The sequence below is a fragment of the Mesocricetus auratus genome, unplaced genomic scaffold, assembly GCF_017639785.1.
Source record: "Mesocricetus auratus isolate SY011 unplaced genomic scaffold, BCM_Maur_2.0 Super-Scaffold_100007, whole genome shotgun sequence".
NCBI classification, from domain to species: domain Eukaryota; kingdom Metazoa; phylum Chordata; class Mammalia; order Rodentia; family Cricetidae; genus Mesocricetus; species Mesocricetus auratus.
Genome location: NW_024429191.1, coordinates 70,368,043 through 70,387,898, shown reverse-complemented (window position 1 = coordinate 70,387,898; position 19,856 = coordinate 70,368,043). Strand labels below are relative to the sequence as shown.

Below are 19,856 nucleotides of genomic sequence, written 5' to 3'. Positions count from 1 at the left end.
AGTCATGATTTAAAGGAGAGAAGGGAACATAGGAAGCTTTACAGGGAGGATATGGAAAGAGGATTGTTTTGGTGGAAGCTTCACCCCAGTCCCAGGCATACATATACCGAAAGAGTCTGGGATGTTGTGGTTGAAACTTCACTCAAGCCCCCTTTCCTATCTCCCTCCAAAGCCTGCTGCATCTCAGCAAGCCTGACAAATGATGACCCCCTCTCCAAGAGATACTCAAGACCACTCCCATGGAATAATTAAAGTGCCGCCCAGAAAATAGACCTGTGGTTTTCTGGTTTCTATTTCCAGTCTCCTCTCTGAAGCACTGAGGGGCCTTCTGGGAGCATTGTATCTATCTGTTAGACATGGACTTTTTCTAAGTTGTTTTCATTTGGTCTAATTTGGATTGCTACACTGGCGGAGAGGCTTATCAGCATGTAGAAAATTTTCAGGGATATGATGTACTTACAGTATAATTTCAAAAATAAAATGAAAAAGTAAAATTTTAAAAATAATAACACTGGTCATCTGATAAAGCATTCCTACATATTATTTTGGGATTTTGATTCTTGAAGCATTAGCTGCTTCTCAAGTTTTTTCCTCCTGTGTATGCTGCAATTGTCCACCCTGGAACATGCCCTGCTGTGTATCCATGGCTACCCTGTGCCTCTATCAATTCTATTACCTGTCAAGTCATTTGAAAGTGTGAATTCTGGGAAAGCAAAAGAGAAGAGGGACAGTTAAGGGTTAGAGCATCCTCGCCCTTGCAGAAGGACATTTTCAGAGTTTCAGTTCCCAGTACTCAAACCCAAACCCAACTTAACTGCCTATAGCTAGAAGAAGGGGATCCAACAACTTCTTCTGGCCTCTGTCGGTATCTTCACTCTTATGTCTATAGCCATGCACATACTTGTACTTAAAAAAAAACTTTAAATAAGACAGAGAGAGAAAGCACATGACATTGAATGGGAGGGGAACTGGGAAAGATCTGGGAGGAGTTGAGGAAGGGGAAACTGCAATCAAAATATACTGTATTGAAAAATTATTTTCAATAAAAGAAAGACAAGGAGCTACATAAATACATGCTCATATAAACATGTGTATAAACATGTACATATCTATATACATCTATATCTATATCATCCATAGCTATAGCTATAAAATTGCTGGGTTTTGAGACAGGGCTTCTTTTTTAGCCCTGATTTTCCTGGTGCTAGGTGTCAAATTCACATTGCTTTGTTCATGTCAACCAGGATTTTTATCTCATCACATACAATGCAAATTTGAATCGTTAATTGTATTGTTTATGTTGATACAAAATAAAGCATGTCCATTTCTACTAATGTTTTTGTGAGCATGAACATGCCAGAGAATTGTGACATGATTGATAGTAACTACTTATCTATATAAAAACATGCTAAATAGGATGGCTGTGGCATCCAAATAAGATATATGGGGATGTATTAGTTATAGGAGATAAAAAGGCTTAATTTGAAGTATCAAGTCTTAAAATCCATACTTTGAAAAGTAAGTAATTTTCATTTCTCACGTCCTCACCAATGTGACTACAGAGAAGATGGAAATATATTATCTTGTTCATACATATAAACACATAATTTAGATCAATGGAATATAAGAAGTAAGTGAATCTATAAGATTTCAAAAGAGTTCCATACTGCCTAAAAGTTATGTATAACTCTGGGTATTGTTCAGACTTACCAATATGTCTGTTATGATTTGAGTATGAAATGTCTTCCATTGTTCATGTTGAACACTTGCTCCCCCTACTAGTAGTGTTCTTTCCAGAAATGTGGTTTGTGGGATTGAACTAGTTACAAAAGGGTTATTAGGGCAGTCCCTGAAGGTAATATCTACTTCTGGTTCCAGGGAGACGACTCTGCTTCCTGATACATAAATATAAAAACAGCTTTGTTACAAAGCTCCTGTCATCCAATCAAAACACTCTAGCTACCATGGATTTTTTTGTTATGAAGGATTGAACCCTCAAAAACCGTAAGCTGGAAAAAATGCTTCCTCTCTTAAGTGACTTCTGTCAGGCAAGCTATCATGGTGTCAAGAAAATCAAACTGTGACAGTACCTTACAAAAGAAATCAAGAGATAGGAAGGCTTGCTTATGGTCTTGACATAATGGCTTCTTATAATTCTACATCCATTTCATTGATTACATATATGATAAGAAAAAAACGTGCCTTTGCATGTTGTTTGTATAATTTACTGTTATATGTTACCAAGTTTGAGTGTATTTATGACCTTGGAGGTTGTCTTTGCAACATCATTTCATCCATTTCATAAACTGCACACAACTTCTACTCTAGCAATCAGAACACATTCTCACAATTATTCCTCCTTAAAATTAAATCAACTTCCTCATTTTTGAAGTGATCATGGCCATTATTTCTATCATCAAAGATTTGCTTTGCCTATTCAAAATGTCCTTTCAATAGAAATATATCATTGTGCTTAGATTCTTTCTCTCAGCATGTTGATTTTGAGATACATTGTGGTATAAATATATAGGTAATGATTCTGTTTTCATTTTAATTGCTGACTACTGTTGACTGCTTTATGTTGGAATACCAGACACCTTTAACTCCTAAAAACAGCTATTCTGGACACTTGAGGGCTGTGTTATCAGAACATGGATTTTTTTTCTGATAAATGATCTAATGCTGGAATTTGGGGGGCATAAGAAAGATATGCATATGTATTTTTCTTAAGAAACCTGGAGTTTGTTTTCTAGGAGATCACACTGTTTCACATTTTTATCAGGACTGTGTTCTGTAACTAACTTCTCAGTATTTGCTCAGGACTGTTCGGGTCAACCTATGTCAGTAACTCTTTGTGGTTTTTATAGTAAAGTTTATGATTAATGGGTATTTTTACTGTATTATTGTTAATAATTGTGTTTCATTTTATTAAACACCTTCTCAAACATTTGTATGCTTCTTAAAAGTTGTCATTTTTGTAATTGAATTTGAAAGTTATTCATATAGTGTGGGCACTCTGCATTTGATAAGTTATTTGTGTTGATGATATTTTTTTCTCAGAAAATTCCTTGCTTACTTTCCTAAAATTATTAATTAGTAAATACTTATTTTGGAAATGGGTATTAGCGATTCAGCTCAGACACTTTGGCTTGCTTTCATAATCTCTGCACTGAAGAGCTGGAGACAAATAGACCACTTGAATTGGCTGACCAGACAGACTAGCCTAATTTGTAGGCTCCCCATCATAGTGAGAGACCATGCCTACAAAAGAAAATAGCATAGGTCCTGAATAATGATAATTGAAGGTGACCCCTGGACTCCAGACATATATGCATTGTGCATACATATGTATGACAACCAGAGTACATATTCATATCTACACAGACGATGCAAAATATTTTATTTCAATTTGAAATAATTGTGTTAAGGTGAGATACACCTAATATGCAGTAGATGCATTTTTACTTAGCATGAATATCCATGTAACCACTGGTGCAATTAAATGTGAGGGGTTTTATTACACGAGGATTTTTCTTCATGCCCCTGAGCGGTCACCTGCCTTCCTCCTCCCTCCACTCAGATAATCAGAAATCTTATCTTTCTCATTTCAGGTTGGTTTTGAATATCCTAGAACTTTTTATAAGAAGAGTTACACTGATTTTCATTGAGCTCCTATTGTCCAGTAGGTGTTGTTTTGCCTGTTGCAGTTCATTTGTTTTGTGCTGAACAGTAATCCAAACATGAACACATGAGAATTGGCTATGGTTACTCTGCCTATGGTTACTTGTGTGGTTCCCACTGTAAGACTAGAATAAAAAGAGGTTCTTTGAACATTCATGTGTGATTATTTTTTATGCATATACTTTTTACTCCACATATTTATTTTATTGAAAATTAATTTTTTCATACAATATAATCAGATTACAGTTCCCCCTACCTGTACTCCTCTTGACTCCCACTACTGTTCCTCCCATCTAATTCTGAAATTGTTTCCAATTTTCAGTTACTATGAGTAGAACAGAAAAATAACACGGCTATGCAAGTGTTTCTAAAGTAGGATGAAGAATCTTTTGGACATATTCCAAAAGTGCTATATTGGATCTTGAGTCAGATCTATCCTCACCTTCCTGAGAAAACACCAGACTGATTTTCATAGTATTTGTAACCCCTTACTATATTTGTGCCAGTACCACAATGTTTTTATTACTATAGTTCTGTAGTGCAATTTGAAATTAGGGATTGTGAGACCACCAGCAATTTGTTTATTATTCCGGAAAGGCTTAGCTATTCTGTGTTTTTCTGTCTTTCCATACAAAGCTGAAAATTGTCCTTTCAAGCTTGGTGAAGAATGGGATTTGAATATTTATGGGGATTGGTACCAGTAGCTTGTGAGTCCAGATCATGAGATTACCTACAGGGTTTGTATCAGTGGCTACAGCATAGTGAGGAGAATTTAGAACATTTCTAAATACATGCATTATGGAATAACTCATACATGTGCTATTTGAGTCATGTTCTTTCTTCTTCTGTTGGCTCTAATCTATCTCTGTAGCTTCTAGTTCTCCTTTGTTCCAATTCTCCCTAGCTTTTATGTTCACCTAGCTTAAATACATTTATTTACAGGAGGCTTGAAGCAATAATAAAAAAATTTGCAAGAGTCACATTGCATTGGTCAAAAGCACAGTCCTTTGGGTGAACACTAAGGGCAGATTCCCTTACAATGGCAATACAAAGTTTCAAATTTTCTGGAGTAAGAATGTGACCAGAATGTGGGAACACAGTACCCAGTGAGACAAGCTTCAACACAGAGCTCTTTTATCAGTCAGACTTGGAAAGTGAAAAATTGGCATAATTTTTAAGCTGCTTGATATTAATAACCTTAGTTAGATACTGCGACTCTAACCTTGTAGATAACTGTAAAGTTTTAAACTTATGATCAATTTACATAAACTTTAGTCCTGTTTGAACATGATCTGAGGTAAAAATGAGCTAATTGTGTGCATTTGTGTTAGACCAAGAAGAAATTGTTATTTTCTTGTGTTAGTCTGAGTAAAAGGAACAAAGCAGACTTTGAAGTGGCTCAAAGTCCTCATGGGACAATAGGTGTAGTTATGAAGCATCTTCCTAACCATCCATGAATATATTTACCCATAAGTTTGAGATGCTATCATGAGATTACATATAATCACATGAGAGTACACACTACAATGCAGGTATTGGGGAGATACCATAGTTGCTTTTGCACACATGAAATTACAGACAGGAGAGATAGTTTCCCCAGTTAGTGGTCCCGTGGGCCCTGCCCAAATGGGACTCTCCTACAACAGAAAATTATTCCTCTGGTTGATTGACATATAAACATTAGTTGTCACCTGCTGCAACTCCCATAGCCTATGATAGATTGCATTGTATTTGTAGATTTCTTTTGATAAGTTAGTCATGAACATGAGCGATCTTTCTACTTTTTGATATATTCTTCAATTTGTTTCTTCAGTGTCTTAATGTTTTTATCATGTAAGTCTTTCATCTTCTTGATTAGAGTTACCCTATGGTGTAATTATGAAACACCATAGATTTAGGTGTTCGAATGTTTGTCCCATAGGGAATGGCACTATTAGGAAGTGTGACCTTGTTGGACTAATTGTGGCCTTGTTGGAGGAAGTGTGTCAACGTGAAGATGGGCTTTGTGGTCTCAAATATGCTAAAGCTATACCCAGTGTGGTAGTCTCTCCTTTGCTGTCTACAGATAGATAAGTCTCCCTCTTCAGTACCATGTCTGTTTACATAATACTATGTTTCCCACCATGGCAATAATGGGCTAAATCTCTGAAATTGTAAGTCATCCCCAAGTAAATGTTTTCCTTATTAATTTCATTGTGCTTCTTCATAGAAATAGACATCCAATTAAGACATATTCTAGAATAATTTATATTATTTGAGGATTTTTTGAAAAGTATTATTTTCATGACTTCTTTCATAGTCCATTTGTCATTTGTATATAGAATGGCTACTGCTGTTTGTGAGTTAACTTTATATGTTACTAGTATGTTGAAAGTGTTTATAAGATCTAGTTTTCCCAGGTAGAATTTTTAGTATTACTTTTGAAAACTATCATATAATCTGTCAATAAAGAGACCTTACTTTTTTCTTTCCTATTTTTATTCCTTTGATTTCCTTCAGTTGTATTATTTTTCAAGCTAAGACTTCAAATACTATGTTGCATAGGTATGGAGAGAGTAGATAACTTCTCTTGTTTCTAATATTAGTGGAAATGCTTTGAATTCCTCTTGATTTAACCTGATATTGGCTATGTTACTAGATCATATGATAGATCCTTTCAAATGTGAATCATAGCTATTAATTTAATGTATACCATTATTGAATATGGTTCTATAAATTTAATTTTTGGCTGTGCACTCCTTTGAATTTTTCTCATGCTTTAGTTGAATCCCAGTCCCTGTGTGTCATCTACAGCAGAGGATATATTAACTAGTGTTTGTATTTGGAATGTCAGCCACCTTTATTATCTATTTTTTTTGATTCACAGAGGACAGTAGAAGGGTGTCAAAGCAGTTGCTTATTGGAAAAAGATCGTGATAATATAAAGCTTATGATGGACTTGCCATACTTATCATACTAGTAAAGATGCAATTTTGATGTTTCCTGTTTGCAGGTCAGCCAACCCAGTCTAACAAGGCTCATGGAGAACAATTTGCATGTTTTCTGTTCCATCTATATATCATCTTCGGTCTTGTAGTCTGTAATGTTCTAAACACCTGTGTATTTTCTTTCTCTTGTTTCATCTGCTTTTAGATACTTAAAACCTGAGTATCTGTGCTTCTGCGGGTCCTTTGTTTATCTTATTCATCACCAACTGGCCATTGAAAAATTTTCAGAGTGCTGGGGTAATTCAGGGCCCTTAAGTTCTTCTCCCATTCTCAGATTTCTGCTAATCCTGTCATTCCTGACCCAAGAATAACTTAGTGGTTCCTTTTTTAAATTAAAAAGTGCTAACAACTTGATCATGAAATTTTGAGTAAATTATGGTATCTCGATTATAGTAATTCATCAATAAAAGACCATGGTTGAGACATTTACTAAAATAAATAGTGGTTATAGCTGAGAACATAACTTAGTAGAGACATGATAAAGACTTGGGTCCTGTTTTTATGCTTCAACCTCCTGTACCACAGAAAAGAAAATCAGAAAGAGAAATATGATATATTGTCATATAATAAAGTTAGTTTACTGAAAAATGTTCATGTAAGTATGCATAAAATATATGGCAATCGGTGTACATGTGTATCATTGTGTGTGTACTACTAAATGTGTAAATATGGATGTCTGAATGAAGATAAAAATCTATCACCATGGCTACTGTTGAGGAATGGACCAGTTTGGAAACTGTGAAGAAATGGGAGCTTTAGTTTATATTATATATTTGTGCTACAGAATTGTCAATTTTTTAAACCTTAATTGTTTAAATGCTAATTTGAGAATGTTGTGATTAGTTGTGCCATTTCAAAAACAAAAAAATTAATAAAAAGTAACTATACATACAATAAAAATAAATGCATTTGAATTGAACAGTTCAAAGCTCCAAATGACTTAGCATCATTGTAACAAAACCAATGGATTTTTATTTATAAAAGTCATGTTGAAAAGTTAAACAAAAAATAAAGAAGATATTATTGGGCTGATCTGAACAGATGGCATGGTGTTAAAGATAAAAATACTATTATTTCACTCATAGTTTGTTTCTGACTTTACAATCAAGGAGAAAAACACACTTTAGAAAAGAGGATAAATTACAAATTTAAAATTAAGAGACTTCATCTCAAGTTAATATAGGACACAAGATAAGTTCTTGTTTATAGAGTCACCCTCTTTCACAGCACATTCAATCCAGGAAACCAAAAGAATGTGAAGCAATCATTCGCATTTGAGAGAAAAATTAAAGGACGTAGTGAGAAGAATTCAAAATGTAAAAACTAGAGAAATGGTAGTGCCTGTGAGCATGAAATGAACTTTAATATACTGCAGAAATTTAAAAGATATTACCTTGCTTGGATCTTTAGAATTTAAATATATTCATATGTAGAAACCAACGCTGGTTCATAGAATGATTAAACTGCCTGAAATGTTTGCATGCTTACTTTAAAAGAATGATAAAACTACTGCCATGATGCTGAATAGTATCTTTTAGTAATGAAAATCTGTTGAATTAAACCCATTGCATTTAACATGCAAAGACTGACTTAATCCCATCAGAATTTCCCCCACTAGTTTAAATATCAAAATAGTAAGAATGTGATTTTGGCTCTTTCGATAATATAACATTTTTATTATTTTTGTGAATTTCAAATATGCATGCAATATATTCTGATTATATTTGTACCCCACTCCTCCTTCTACTCTTTGCAGGGACACATCCTTTCTGAGTTCATCTTAATCTCATGTCATTTTATTTTATTTATTTTATTTATCCCACTGATTCCAACTTGTTCTGTTTATATACTCAATGGAGTTGATACAACTACTGTAATGTAGTGGCTTACAAGGTGTCACATCCATAATGAAAACTGAATCTCCTTTACACCAGAATACATTTACTGGCAAATTCTTCTCAACTAGGTGTAAAAGTACAAGAACTTGTATTCCCCACAATCTGGAATGCTGGCTAGTTTGATCTTGTGCATGTCCTGTGTAGGCAACCACTGCCTCTTTTAGTTCATGAGTGCAACATTCCTGTCATGTCTGGATACACCGTTTAGTCCTCCCAAACCTCTAGCTCTTGTGATCTTTCTGCACCTTCCTACACAATGGTTCATGAATCTTGGGAGTAGGTATGCTATAAATGTTCCATTTATGGTTAAGCACTGAATTTACACTATTTCTCTGCATTTTGATCAGTGCGAGTTTCTATATTATTCATCATTCACTGCAAAGAAAAGCTTATATGATGAAGTCAAGGAGTTAAAATAATCTATATAGAGAGATACAAGAATTTAAAGAGCAGTCTGATAGTATCTGCATTTATAACCACTTAGCAAAGGAATAAGAGTAAGGTGACCAGGGACTTCTGAGCCTCTGTACTGTGAGTTCTTGGCAAAATTTATAGTACAAAGCCCATGTTTCTTCCTGTGGAGGATACTTAAACAAAATTAGACAATGGTTGGTTACCATGATAACATTTGTACCATTATTGTACTCTTGGGCGAATATTACCATGGCGGTTGTTATTGTAGCTCTGACAGAGAAAAGCTGGGTAAGCAGGTTGATGACCTTTTCCCCTCGCAGTCTGCTTAGCGCCTATTGGAGTTATGAAAACTCACCAGCAAGGAGAAAGCTTTTTGGTTATACACAATTTCATTTCTTCAAATCCAGTGACCAAAATATGATGTGCCTTCAGCAGCAAGGTTATACAATCAAGTTATAGTTACTAAGCGAGATCAATAGAAATAGCCTGTATCTGGGCTGGACTGACAGCCTCCAAAACAATACGGAGAAACCATGTCTCGTAAAAAGAAAAAAAAAAAAAGAAATAGCCTGTATCATAGGTATCAAATAGACTGTTGGATGGATACTTCAGAACAATAAATGTAGGAGAGGTCTTCTATAACTGGCACTGTCTTTTTAATTTGTCAATCTAAGTTTCTGAGGAACATTATCTCCTGTATGGATTAACATCAATTAATTTTTTTTCAAGACAGGGTTTCACTGTGTAGCCTTGCTGTCCTGGAATTAGTTCTGCAGACTCACACAGATCCACCTGCCTCTGCTTTCAGAGTGCTGAGATTAAAGATGTGTGACACCACTGCCAGGAATATTTTCATATTTTTTCAATCAAACAGTTTTGAACATGTACATGAGTACACACGGAAAATTTGTACTTGTGTGTATGTGTAACATAAAATATTAGATTTCCATATGGCTTCAAAATACAGGACAAAACAGAATGAAAAACTGTTCTTTATTGCCTATATCCAAGTGCAAGTATTAGAGACAGTAAAACCTTAAATAATAATCTCAATGCAAAAATGCCATTTCCCTGATCACAGGTTTGCTTGGATTAAATTTTCTAAATTATGAGTCTTCTGTGAAGTCATTTTGGTTTTGTTGTTGTTGTTGTTTTTAAATATAACATCATTCTGTACTTAAAGTTCATGAAAATCCCTGAAGTTTAAGCCCTACTCTCTCATTTAAATACCCAATCATATTGATTGCTAAAACAATGTACCAGGGAAGGCTGGGAGCACAGGGAAGTAGCTGTCCCTCTGGCATCATCAGGTAAACAGGCCAGCTTCCCGGCCTGTGTTCCAGAGCCTGCAGATCGCCTGGGAACTGCACAGAGCTCCCAATCCCAGCGGGAGCCAAGCACCCCAGACTCCAGATCTTCTCTCCCACCAAAGAGACCAGGAAACTACAGGAGCCAGGGAGACCAGGGGAGTAGCAGTTCCAGATCAGGTACAACAGGACCCAGCATAGGGTCCAGGGGACCAGGTAGGAGGCTAAGCGCCCCAGATTCCTGTTCTTCTTCTCCACCCACAGACCAGCATTTGGACAAGGCATAGAAGAACCACCAGATTACTGGGCTTACTAGCACCCACCAAAAGGGAACTCTGGTCCCCAGACCAGGAAGGGGCTCTTTCTGCACCCACTAGAAGAAGAGATGGGAAAGAGACAATACAAAAACACAGTCAGCAACAGAAAAACAAATACGACACCGCCAGATTCTAGAGACTCCACACCAGCAAGACCCCAATATTCCAACGCGAAGGAAGCAGAAGAGAACGACCTTAAAAGCACTTTCATGAAAATGATAGAGGCCCTAAAAGAGGATATTGGAAAATCCCTCAAAGAAATGGAAGAAAAAACAAACCAAAAAATGCAAGAAATGGAAGAAAAAACAAACCAAAAAATGCAAGAATTGGAAGAAAAAACAAACCAAAAAAGGCACGAAATGGAAGAAGAAATGAAGCAAAAAATGCAAGAAATGGAAGAAAAAGCAAAGCAAAAAATGCAAGAATTAGAAGAAGAAACATACCAAATAAGGCAGGAAATGGAAGAAGAAACAAAGCAAAAAATGCAAGAAATGGTAGAAAAAACAAAGCAAAAAATGAAAAAAATGGAGGAAGAAACAAACCAAAAAAGGCAGGAAATGGACGAAGAAACAAAGCACAAAATCCAAGAAATGGAACAAAAAGCAAACCAAAAAATGCAAGAAATGGAAGAAAGAACAAACCAAAAAATTCATAAAAGGCAACAAACGGACGAACAGATAAACAGAAAATTGCAAGAAGCAATGCAAACGCTGCAAGGGTTGAAAACTTAAATAGAGTCACTAAAAAAAACACAATCTGAAGAAAGGCAGAAAATAGAAAAGCTGGACAAACAGTCAGGCACTACCAATACAAGCATTACCAACAGAATAGAAGAGATGGAAGAGAGAATCTCAAGTGTTGAAGATACATTAGGAGAAATGGATTTATCAACCAAAGAAAACCTTAAATCCAACAAATCCTTAACACAAAACATCCAGGAATTATGGGACACCATGAAAAGACCAAACCTAAGAATAATAGGTATAGAAGAAGGAGAAGAAATCCACCTCAAAGGGGCAGAAGGCATATTCAACAAAATCATAGAAGAAAACTTTCCCAACCTTCAGAAAGACATGCCAATGAAGGTACAAGAAGCCTACAGAACACCAAATAGAGTGGACCACAAAAAAAATCCCCTCGCCACATAATAATCAAGACCCCAAACATACAGAATAAAGAAAGAATATTAAGAGCAGCTAAGGAAAAAGGTCAAGTAACATATAAAGGCAGACCTATCAGAATTACACCTGATTTCTCCATGGAAACTCTGAAAGCCAGAAGGTCCTGGATAGATATTCTACCTACACTAAGGGACCATGGATGCCAGCCCAGACTACTATACCCGGCAAAGCTCTCAATCACTATAGACGGAGAAAACAAGATATTCCATGACAAAACTAGATTCAACCAATATGTGTCCACTAACCCAGCCCTACAGAAAATTTTGGAAGGAAAACTCCAACCCAAGGAAGCTAACTACAACCAGAAAAACATAAGCATTAGAGAATCCCTCTCTACCAACAGCCAAAAGAACAAAGGGGTGAAATTCCACCCATAATTCCACCAACAACAACCATCGCAAATCGAAGAAGGATGAGCAATCAATGGTCATTAATATCCCTCAATATTAACGGCCTTAACTCACCCATAAAAAGACACAGACTAGCAGAATGGATTCGAAGACAGAACCCTTCCTTCTGCTGCATACAAGGAACACACCTCACCCTCAAAGACAGACATTACTTGAGAGTTAAAGGTTGGGAAAAAATTTTTCAATCAAATGGACCCAAGAAACAAGCAGGGGTAGCAATCCTAATATCTAACAAACTAGACTTTAAAATAAAATCAATCAAAAGAGATGAAGGAGGTCATTACATACTCATCACAGGTGAAACACACCAAGATGAAGTATCTATCCTGAACATCTATGCCCCCAATACAAAGGCATCCGCATTCGTTAAAGAAACATTATTAGAACTTAAATCTCATCTAAAGCCCCACACAGTTATAGTGGGAGATTTCAACACACCACTCTCACCACTAGACAAGAATACCAGACAGAAACTCAACAAAGAAGCAAAGGGTCTAATAGAAGTAATGACCCAACTGGGATTAACAGATATCTATAGAACATTTCATCCACATAAAAAAGAATATACCTTCTTCTCACCACCACATGGAACCTTCTCAAAAATCGACCACATACTTGGCAACATATCAAACCTCAGCAGCTACAAAAAAATTGGAATAACTCCATGCATCTTATCAGACCACCATGCCTTAAAATTAGAATTCAACAACAACACAAATTGCAGAAAACCTACAAACTCATGGAAATTGAATAATGCTCAACTGCACCATCCCTGGGTCAAAGAGGAAATAAAAAAAGAAATTAAAGACTTCCTCGAATTCAATGAGAATGAAGACACAACATACCCAAGCCTATGGGACACTTTGAAAGCAGTGCTACGGGGGAAGTTCATAGCACTAAGTGCTCACATGAAGAAACAGGAAAACAGTTATACCAGAGAATTAACATCACAGCTAAAAGCTCTAGAACACAAAGAAGCAAACTCCCCCAGGAGGAGTAGACGCCAGGAAATAATCAAATTGAGGGCTGAAATCAACAAAGTAGAAACCAGGAAAACAATACAAAGAATCAATGCAACGAAGAGTTGGTTCTTTGAGAAAATCAACAAGATAGACAAACCTTTGTCCAAACTTACCATACAGCAGAGAGTGAACACGCAAATTAACAAAATCAGAAATGAAAAGGGGGACATAACAACAGACTCTGAGGAAATCCAGAGAATCATGAGGTCATACTTTGAAAACCTGTACTCCACAAAATTCGAAAATTTAAAGGAAATGGATGACTTCCTGGACAGCTATCATTTGCCAAAACTAAATCAAGAACAGATAAGCAATTTAAATAGACCTATAACCCCTATGGAAATAGAAGTAGTCATCAAAAGTCTCCCAACCAAAAAAAGTCCAGGTCCAGATGGCCTCAGTGCAGAATTCTACCACAAATTCAAAGAACAGCTTATACCAATTCTTCTCAAAGTGTTCCACACAATAGAAGCAGAAGGGTCTTTGCCAAACTCTTTCTATGATGCTTCAATAACCTTGATCCCCAAGCCACACAAAGATACAACCAAGAAAGAGAACTTCAGACCAATATCCCTCATGAACATTGATGCAAAAATACTCAATAAAATACTGGCAAATCGGATCCAAGAACACATCAAAACAATCATTCACCACGATCAAGTAGGTTTCATCCCAGGGATGCAGGGATGGTTCAACATACGAAAATCCATCAACGTAATCCACCATATAAACAAGCTGAAAAACAAAAATCACATGATCATCTCACTAGATGCTGAAAAAGCCTTTGACAAAATCCAACACCCCTTCATGATAAAGGTCTTGGAGAGATCTGGGATAACAGGGACATACTTAAACATAATAAAAGCCATATACAGTAAACCAACAGCCAACATCAAACTAAATGGACAGAAACTCAACGCAATTCCTCTAAAATCAGGAACAAAACAAGGCTGTCCACTCTCTCCATACCTTTTCAACATGGTACTTGAAGTTCTAACTATAGCCATACGACAACAAAGGGGGATCAAGGGGATACAAATTGGGAAGGAAGAAGTCAAACTTTCACTGTTTGCAGACGATATGATAGTTTACATCAATGACCCAAAGAACTCTACCAGGGAAGTCTTACAGCTGATTAACACCTTCAGCAAAGTGGCAGGGTACAAGATCAACTCAAGAAAGTCAGTAGCCCTACTATATACAGATGATAAAAGGGCTGAAAGAGAAATCAGAGAAACATCACCCTTTACAATTGCCACAAACAACATAAAATACCTTGGGGTAACACTAACCAAACAAGTGAAAGACCTGTATCATAAGAACTTTGAATCTTTAAAGAAAGAAATTAAAGAAGCCCTCAGAAAATGGAAAGATCTCCCATGCTCTTGGATAGGTAGGATCAATGTAGTAAAAATGGCAATCCTGCCAAAAGCAATCTACAGATTCAATGCTATCCCCATTAAAATCGCAGCACAATTCTTCACAGACCTTGAAAGAACAATAATCAATTTTGTATGGAAAAACAAAAGACCCAGGATAGCCAAAACAACCCTGTTCAACAAGGCAACGTCCGGAGGCATCACTTTCCCTGACCTCAAGCTCTATTATAGAGCTATAGTCCTGAAAACAGCTTGGTATTGGCACAAAAATAGACAGGCAGACCAATGGAATCGAATTGAAAATCCGGGTATTAACCCACACACGTACAAACATCTGATCTTTGACAAAGAAGCTAAAAATATACAATGGAATAAAGAAAGCATCTTCAACAAATGGTGCTGGCATAATTGGAGACTGGCATGTAGAAAAATGCGGATCGATCCATGTTTATCGCCATGCACAAAACTTAAGTCCAAATGGATCAAAGACCTCAACATAAATCCAGCCACACTGAACCTCTTAGAAGAGAAAGTGGGTGGTACCCTTGAACGAATTGGTACAGGAGAGAGCTTCCTGAACATAACACCAGTAGCACAGACAGTGAGATCAACAATTAATAAATGGGACCTACTGAAACTGAGAAGCTTCTGTAAGGCAAAGGACACAGTCGGCAAGACAAAAAGGCAGCCCACAGAATGGGAAAAAATATTCACTAATCCCACATCTGACAGAGGGTTGATCTCCAAAATTTACAAAGAACTCAAGAAGCAAGTCTCCAAAACAGCAAAGGACCCAATTAAGAAGTGGGCTGCAGAACTAAATAGAGAGTTTTCAATAGAGGAGTCTAAAATGGCTGAGAGGCACTTGAGAAAGTGCTCAACATCCTTAGCCATCCGGGAAATGCAAATCAAAGCAACTCTGAGATACCATCTCACTCCTGTCAGAATGGCTAAAATCAAAAACACCAATGACAATTTATGCTGGAGAGGATGTGGTGAAAGGGGGACACTCCTCCATTGCTGGTGGGAGTGCCAACTGGTTCAGCCACTTTGGAAAGCAGTATGGAGATTCCTCAGAAAAATGGGAATAAACCTACCACAAGACCCAGCAACTCCACTCTTAGGCATATATCCAAAAGATGCCCATTCATATAACAAAGATGTCTGTTCCACTATGTTCATAGCAGCTCTATTTGTAATAGCCAGAACTTGGAAGCAACCTAGATGTCCCTCACCCGAAGAATGGATAGAGAAAATGTGGTACATCTACACAATGGAGTACTATTCAGCAGAAAAAAATAATGGAATCATGAGATTCGCAGGCAAATGGATGACACTAGAAGAAACCATCCTGAGTGAGGTAACCCAGTCACAAAAAGAGAAACATGGCATGTACTCTCTCATATATGGATTTTAGACATAGATCTGGGGAGTGCCAGCCTACAATCCTATTGCCAGAGAGTCTGGGAAACAGAAACTTCATTTACTGGGTGGTTAAGTACTGAGCTGAACTCAAGAAAGCCAGTATCAGAGAGGGAGGACTGATGATCAAAGGGATTAAGACTGGGCTGGTTGAACCCCCAGAAACAGCTGACCAGACAAAGGTTAACTCTTGAATCCCAGGCATCAGCCTGGGAATCCAGCATGGGACTGATCAAGACCCCCTGAATCTGGGTGTTTGTGAGGAGGCCTAGGTAATCTATTGAGCCTTGGACAGCAGATCAGTACCCATCCCAAGTATACACACGGTCTCTGGACTCCCATAGAACAATGTGAGGTGCACTCTCACCCTGAACTCTTGGGGAAGGGTCTAGGCCCTGCCCTATATGAAATGACAGACTATGGACACCCCCATGGAGGGCCTCACCCTCCCTGGGGGAATGAGGGGATAACGGGGGGGGTGGGGGGAGCGCACGGGAGGAGGGGAGGGAAAGGGAGAGGGACCTCGTACTGACTTGTGAAGCAACCTTGTTTCTTATCTAAATTTAAAATGGAAAATAAAAAAAATATTAATTAAAAAAAAAAACATTGTACCAGGTAGGAGCAAAAAAATCTTTTAGTCAGGTCTCTGAGCTGCTCTTACATTTGTGTCAGGAAAGGCAAATGTGAATAATAATTTTACAGTGTATATTTTAACTTTTACTGAAACAATTTAATAACATTAAGTTAACCATATTGAATACTTTCTAGAGAAAAATGCCTTGTTGTGCTCTATGAGCACTGGACTTTGGACACTCGTGATATGAGTTCTTGCACTGGATTTAAAATGATAATGTAGGAAAAACCATAATGGAGCTTTGAATAAGAATGCCTGTTTGGTAGTGTCAGTCCCTCATTCATCAAGTGCACCATCCTGTAAATGCCATATTTGCACTCACCTTTCAGCTTCATTGTAGCTGCACAGCCTTAGAAAGCACCGACAATGGCATTTTATGTTTAAATTCCTGAAGCCTCATACAAACTCAATCTGTTGTAGATTCCTTCTCCCTCTCCTTCTTCTTTTCTCCCTTAATTTGAAGAAAGGAAATGACATTGTAGACAGAACCTCACTTAGCACAGGGATTCCCACTTTCTGATATTCACATATACCTTTCTGATTTAGAATGTAAATTGTCCAAGTTTTCACTTATTTTCAAGTCACCTTGGACCTGTCTTGGGGCTATTTCAGGAAGACAAGGTTTCCTTCGCTATGTCCATTTATCATTCTAACAAGTACTGTTAGGAGGAGAATAATTATTTTGGTATTTCATCCTTAAAATCCAATTCTTCTAAGGTGCTAGGTGGATGTGTAGCAGAGATTAGAGGAAATACAATCTGAAGGAACTTCCTCCTCTAGAATTTTCAGTCTGTTTGCCCTCCATCTCTACGGCAATACTATCACAACTTAAATAGGAAGTCATCACATTTGTTTTTGCTGATGTATGATGACACTACATTGAGAGGTCACTTACTGTGTGACTACATTTTTATTTTTAATTTAAAAAGTTTTAAGATAATATTCATTAGTTTTAGACAACACATAATATAATTGTACATATTATAGGATACATAATAAAGGGTTAGTGACCTCAAACCTCAAGTGTACCAAACAGGAAAGTTGACTTGATTGATAGCTCCTGTGAAAGTTGCTTGTAAAGATTCCAGCATATCAACCTACATTAAGACTGCAGGGAATATTACTTATAGATGGAATCTTCAATTGTAAAAGTCTGATTTTCTACCTTATTAAGCCCCCAAACCCTTTGAGCCATGTGGACATAGTTTCCACTTCTGTGGAGAGACCAATATCCTTCATTGTTCTGATTAAAGGGCAATGTAAGGCTGGGCAGTGGTGGTGCACACATTTAATCCCAGAACTCTGGAGGCTGAGGAAGGTAGATCTCTGGGTTCAAGGCCAGGCTGGTCTACAGAGAGAGTGTCAGGACAGCCAAAGATACATAGAGACACTGTCGCAAAAAACAAAAAGGTGGTGGTTGGTGGGACAATAGGTATTTGGTAAGGCAGGCATGTATTATTATTATTCCTCCTCCCCCTCTTCTCCTCTTCCTCATCTTCCTCTTCCTCCTCCCTCTCCCTCCTCCTCCTACTCATCCTCCTCTTCCTCCTTATTCTTCCTTCTTTCTTCTTTTTTTCTTCCTTTATACAAACAATACATTCAGACTGCATCTTCCCCTCTCTCCACTCTTCCCAGTGGTGCTCTCATGTTCCCTTTCTACCAAATCTAGTGCACCTTTGTTTTCCTTCAGAAAAGAGCAGTCCTCCCAGAGCTATCAACCTAACTTAACAAAACATTCAGTAAGACTAGGCACAAATCCTCATATCAAGGTCAGACTAGGCAACCCATTAGGAGGAAAGGGAACCTAAGATCAAGCAAGAGTTAGAGATACCACCACTCCAACTATAGGGAGTCTCACAGAAATCCCAATCTGAACAATCACAACATATTTTTTATATCATTTTTTATTTTAATTTAAAATAGCTTGTTTTACATGTCAATTCCAGTTCCCTCTCCCTCCCCTCCTCCCGTACTCCCCTTCCCCCCCAGCCTCCCACCCTATTGCTAATTCCTTCCACATAGGGGATATCTATAGTCTGTCATTTCACTCCAGGTAGGGTCCAGGCATTCCCCTAAGAGTCTAGGCTGAGAGAGAGCATCTCTCTTTGTGCTATGGGCACACAATGACTGTTTGTATTCCAGGGATAGACACTGATCCACTGCTCAAGGCCCCATAGGTTGCCCAGGCCTTCTCACTGACACTCACATTTGGGGGGGTCCAGATCAGTCCCATGTTAGCCTCCCCGCAACATATTTGTAGAGAACCTAGCACAGACCCATGCAGGCTCTGTGATTGAGACTTCAGCCTCTGTGAGCTTCTGTGGTCCTTGCTTAGTTGATTCAATTGGCCCTGTTCTTCAGACATGTGTTGTTTGTTAGATTTTTAACATTCCCTCTAAAATAGTTCTTTCATTACCTCTTACCTGGCAATAACAAAATAGTTCCTCATAAGTTGAGTTTGAAGAAGTTTCACAGTATTTAAGAAGAGACATTTAATGGAGTTGAGAAACAGATATGTGTTTCCATGATCCACAGAGTTTGAAAATGCCAGTGCAAATATCCCAGCTTTTCTCTGTCTTTCTCTTCCTCTCTACCTTCCCCCTCCCACCCTCCCTCCCTTCCTTCTTTTCTATCCCTTCCTTCCTTCATTCATTATCTCTGTTCCTTTGCTTCTTTGTTCCTTTCTTTCTTCTGACAAACATTCATTTTTCACTCAAAACACTGTTGTCATCTCTGAATTAAAGTATTTCTATCAATTCTGACACAAATTCTAGGGCCCCTCCCCACTTTCTTCTTGCTCAGTGTAAAGTCCAGTCTAACAGTGATCACAACTTCCCAATTGGTCTCAGGCTTACATTAACAGTAATCTGACATTTATTAGAGTATTGTTTTGACTCTGAAATTTAAGGCAAGGTTTGCCACATAAGACACATGCATTCATTCATTTAACAAATAATAAATATCTAGTATATCTGGCAATTTCCAGGCACCTGGAGATGTTAATGGATGAAACAAAGATAATAGTCTTCCTGTGGACATATGATTAGCACAGAAACATCACTAAGTTATTTGTTTCATGTTGAATTAATGGTTGCATTAGTGTGCTCATCTTCAGCATTTTCCTAGTTCTACCAAAGTGTTAACTTGGTGCTTTTAAAATTATTATACTTAATCATATGCCATCATCTAGCCTAATGTGAGAAT

General features: G+C 37.4%; 1 long non-coding RNA gene across 1 annotated transcript in view; it reads right to left on the bottom strand.

Annotated features, from left to right (window-relative positions):
• The window catches only part of LOC110341954, a 107,383-nt gene that overhangs the window by 6,555 nt on the left and 80,972 nt on the right, over positions 1-19,856 (bottom strand). Inside the window, exon 3 of the long non-coding RNA XR_005878074.1 lies at positions 16,975-17,103. This is a non-coding gene — a long non-coding RNA (uncharacterized LOC110341954). The remainder of the gene's footprint in view (positions 1-16,974; positions 17,104-19,856) is intronic.